The sequence below is a fragment of the Neopelma chrysocephalum genome, unplaced genomic scaffold (assembly GCF_003984885.1).
Source record: "Neopelma chrysocephalum unplaced genomic scaffold, ASM398488v2 Primary Assembly neopelma1_24, whole genome shotgun sequence".
NCBI classification, from domain to species: Eukaryota; Metazoa; Chordata; class Aves; order Passeriformes; family Pipridae; genus Neopelma; species Neopelma chrysocephalum.
Genome location: NW_020897693.1, coordinates 7,258,214 through 7,263,186, shown reverse-complemented (window position 1 = coordinate 7,263,186; position 4,973 = coordinate 7,258,214).

Sequence of the window (4,973 nt, the reverse complement as noted above, 5' to 3'; positions counted from 1 at the left end):
GCTGCTTCAATCACATCTTTCAGTGCACCCTGTGCGTGGGAGAGGGGCTGGAGCAAGAGGCTTGAATGGGTCCAAGACATGGAGATTAATGTTCAGGACAGACCAGCCACTCTGCATTCTCAGCCAGGCAGTACTCCCACTTACCCAATGGCATTTGCTTTTTCCTTCTTTGTTTTTTGTGGGTTTGTTTTTGGTTTGTTTTGGTTTGGGGCTTTTTTGTTCTTGTTATTGGTTTTGTTGTTTTTTGCTAGTTTTTGAGTTTTATTTAGCAAAGGGTCAGGTTCTGCTGGCCTGACCATGCCAGCACCGTAGATGTGGAGCAAGCCTCCCCAGGTGAATTAGGAGCAAGGCTTGGTCCAGCAGGACCCTGCACCAGCAAGATCTAGTAAGTATGTTTGTAGTGAATCAGAACCGTCGCCCAACAGGCTGGTTTTGGTTTCTTGTTTTTCTTCTGTCAGGAAATATTGTCTTTAATTTTCTGATGCTCTGTATTTTGACCAACCCACATTGGCCCAGTCGTGCTCCTGCTTCAGTCTCCGGTGGCTCAACCCCTGCACCCATCTGGCCCTGTGCTTCAGCCTCACTGTTGAGCCATCGCACAATTCCAGTAGCTCATCCTACAGCAGCATAGTGTCACCACAGAAACAATACAAACCACAGAAGTTTTGGCATTCCTGCCAACTGGCCACCTTTTTTTCATTTGTAGTCTATCTAGAGTTGTATATTTTTATTCTTTACAATAAGAGCAAAAATAAAATAACATTAAGAAAATTTTCTCCAAACTAAGAAAACTAAAACCCACCACATATTTTAAAGAAACCATAAAAATTTGCATTGTGTTTGCTTCTGAGTTCATATTAAGATAAGATTTAACTGCAGCTGCTTCAAAATTATGGTCCATTTCACATGTACACAGCTCATGTTCCTTGGTGTGTAATTCCTGGCCTTCATTTGTGTTTGTACAGCAGTTAGTGCTACTAGAACTAAGTAGTTTCTAGTTGTGGTCCAGATTTGAAATCAGTGAACAGTGATATTTTTTATCCTAGCTGAGAACATGGTGATGGTTCAGAGACATATTTCTAGATCCATTTTTTTTCCAGGCTGTAGGACTAGTGGTACAAGCACCTCCTTTGCTACAGAACCTGCTATTTCTTTGATTCAGGTGAAAAGAAAGTAATTCAAGAAGGGTGTGCTGAGCTTATTGATTCCCTCAAGGCCTTCCCACTCTGATGATTTTAAAGCCAGTAAAACCTACAATCGTAGAAATTAAACACCCCTTTGCAGTTTGTCCCATGAAACCTAGCTGACCTTCTGCAGAGTGAAGGTTGAACAGGACGACTTCAATTTCTGTTCCAGTCTTGTCAACAGCCATAGCAGACTGTGAGCACACTGTGTTTTGGCAGGATTAGATTTATTCTAGTTAACAATCAGGAATAAGACCAGACTGTGAGATTTGGATACAAGGTTCACATCTAAGAATTTGGTTGAGGCTTTTAGAAGAACTAAAAAGCATTTGCAAAACTGAAATTAGAGTTCAGATTTTTAAGCTAAACCTTCCTCAGTGTTCAAGTGTAGCTGAGCCCATCCTGTTAACTAGTATGAATAAATATTTTGCATTTACATATGATGCAAGTTGAAAAGGTAGTCACAATTCCATGCTTTAAGAGAAGTCCTGAAGATCCCTAAAAACATTTTTAACACTAAAGTTGGATAATACTTGGGACTTATATAGCACTTTACATCTTCAAAGTGCTGTATGAGTATTAATCCTCACAGCATCCTTGTGAGGTAGGTAAGTGCTAATAACCCTATTTTAGAAATGGGGTGAGGGCCTGGTCCCCTGCTGTAGTAACTTGGCATAGCACTGGCCCTCATATGCTTTTGCCTTTTTACACCAGATGAGGACTTGACCACAGAAAATGTGACTTATCCAAGGCCACAAAAGGAGCGAGCATGGATAAAAGGTAGGAGAACTACCCATGAGGACTTCTGTCAAGAGAAGTCAGCAACTTCCCATCTTCTTCCAAGAACACAGTTATGATACCTCTGCCTAATAGAGCACCTGCCTGTATCCAGAAACCAAAAAAAGGAAAGAGGCACCTGCCACTGAGCTTTACAGTTGCTGTTTGCTTTGATCTGCTTCTTCCAGAACAGCTCCCAAAATTACCATGATAGCAAGCTGAAAACATACAGTTGTTGGTGTCAAACTATGGAAAACCTTGAAGAGCCACTAAAAATTCTGCAAAGTTAGTCCTGGGAATTTTATATACTCATGTAAAAATATATTAATTACCTACACTGATTACAACAGGAAACCTTCAGCAATCTACATAAAAGACATGTTAGAGTAATTCTTAAACCAATCGGTCTTACAGTTGCCTCAGTATGGAGCAGTAATAACCCAGGTATTCAGTATGAATACCATTTCCTTGGTAGAGTAGGAGTAAAGCTATTAAAATCCTCTGCCTTTGTTCTTCTTGGCCTGCAATTTCTACGTGAGCATCACCCTGCTGACATCAGTGTGCCTGGCACAGCCCAGAAGCATCACTAGCATTTAAAAACCAGTTGCAATTACCACTGCGTCTTTGACTTCACTAGGAGTTCCATGCAAAGATCTGTCTACAGAAAGAGGCTGAAATAAACCTGTCGGGTCTTCTGTATGGCCAAATAAGGAGCAAAAGGATCTCCAAGAGGGTGGTAACTACAGAAAGGAAAGTGAGTGCAAGCAATTGGATCGCATGTGTAACCTGAAGTGACCATAGACAGGAATTGCAGAGGGGTGTTTGGATACAGCAGTGTGAAAAGAAAGCCTCTGTACTTAGCAAGGAAAGGAGCTGCTACTGCTGGGGCCAGGCACACTACACCACTTGGGATGCTTCATTGCCTGGGCCAAAGGCTGGGTGCTTCTTAAAGAATGTACCCCTTACAAGGACAAGAATGGATCAAACCTCACAGTTCTACATTTTGAAGAGACAACAGGAAGGTCCACAAAGGCAGTGCCACAGACAGTCACACCATTCCCATTTTGTTTGCTCCATTTCAAAGTGGAGATAGACCTCACTGGGGTCAAGGAAACTGTTTTAATACCAAGAAAAGGTATTTAACAGACTGCCAAGCAACTGCTTAGTGTTTCTCAGGGTTTAGGAATCTCAAAATTGTGTCAAATTTCCATCCACAGCAGCTGGTCCCTTCCCGGCAGAAAAAAGCCTCCAGGAAAACGGTCTCATTCAAGTAATATGGATTAGAAGGAGGAATGCAGAGCAGGAGGGAGATTTTGAAGATTGAGAGCCTTTGCTGACAAACCTCCGAGCCAGCCAGGACTCTCCTTCTTTGTATGCTGAGGGCTCTGCCTCGTGTTCCTGGGAAGGCTGAAGCTGTTGCAGCACTGGGACAGAGCCAGTGTGACTGGCCAGAATGTGTCCCAGCCAGGTCACTCCAGGTGAGGGGACAGCAAGGGAACAACAGCCCACTTGGGCTGCACATGTTTCTGCCATCCCACCCAGAGATCTCTGCACCAGAAACTGCACCTCTGATGGCCAGTGGAGAGGAGAGGCCTCCTAATAACACTTAAAGGCTCTTTTCTGCAAGTATCCAGCAGCTGATGGTGGAGTAGGACAGCAAAGCAAGATGAAAAAGCACAGAGAAAAGCGACTCAGCTGTCTTCAGGAAGTTGAGGACTACTCATTTCTAGAGAGGAAGAAAGAGAGAATCAAAACTGAGACTTTTAAACAAAGCTTATTTTATCACACACACATTTCCCTCCAAGCAAAGAGAAGCTCAGGATGCAGGGGGCTCCTCTGAAGAACTGCCAGCTAAGGACTGAGTGTGCCAGACCAATGTGCTGTTTGCTCATATGCTGGGAGGATGGTGGGGTTCACCCCAAATGCTTAGATTTCCTCTTAGCTGGGTCAGTCTGTTGCAGGAAGAGATTTGCAAACAGCCAAGCAGAGTAACAGCAGGTGACATCTGCAGAGAGCTACACTGCAGGGTTCAATCTGTGGCCAGGAGATAAGCAATGCTGATGAATGAAGGTGGTTATGGCTCTAAATTCCCTTAGCTGTTTACTCCAGGCAGGCCCCAGTGCATCACTGAATGAATACTGACAGTATTACACAACAGCATTAAAGGGAAGGGATTACACGGGGCTGTGCTACCTACCATGCTTTCCCTCTCAATAATGCAGCTGACCTTTCTGATCTCTGTCTGAAAAGCAGCAGATGCCTCCACGGGGTCAGGATAGTTAACCTAGATTTTTGTAATACTGGCTGCATTTGCACTGATGCAGAAGTCAGAAGGAGGCAATGCCTATTCCCCACCCAGACACACCACGCGAGGCCGGCGAGGAGCAGGAGACCCACTCAGTACCTCTCAGCACCAAGGGGAAAGCTAGCAGGGCTCATAGGGGTTCCTCAGCTGCCCCTGAACTTGCCAGACTTCTCACAAAGATGAATTCCTCTTCTGCAGACTGGGCTAGGGACTCAGTGCCAGGCTTTTGCCTGGAATGGTCTGAGCATGCTAGGTATGGAGACCGTGATGATTTTTCAGCCCACAAGGTTGGTCTGGAGGGCTGCCCCTCTTGCTCCCTCTGCCCATGTGGGCATGTGCAAAGGGCTGTTGAGGATTCAATGGATTCAAGTTGTGCAGTCTGTTCTGGTTGTCCCTGTTTGGCTGCAGTTTGAAGAGGGGCAGCAACGCTCAGCAAGTTTCCTCTGCACACCTGAGTGCACTTGTGTCTTAAAACAAGCCACTGGTGGACAGAAGGAAGAAGCACATTCAAGATAGTAATATAGTTTCATATAGAAACAGAGCTTGCTGATACGTATCCTAAATAAGAGGAAAAAATATTCATATGATCACAAATGAACTTGGATTAAAAATCAAGGCAACCTCTTCCTACATCTTTTTAAGAAAGTCTGAAGTCAGAAATAATCTTGCTTAAACAGATGGGCAGACAAACCAACCAAAGAATTTGG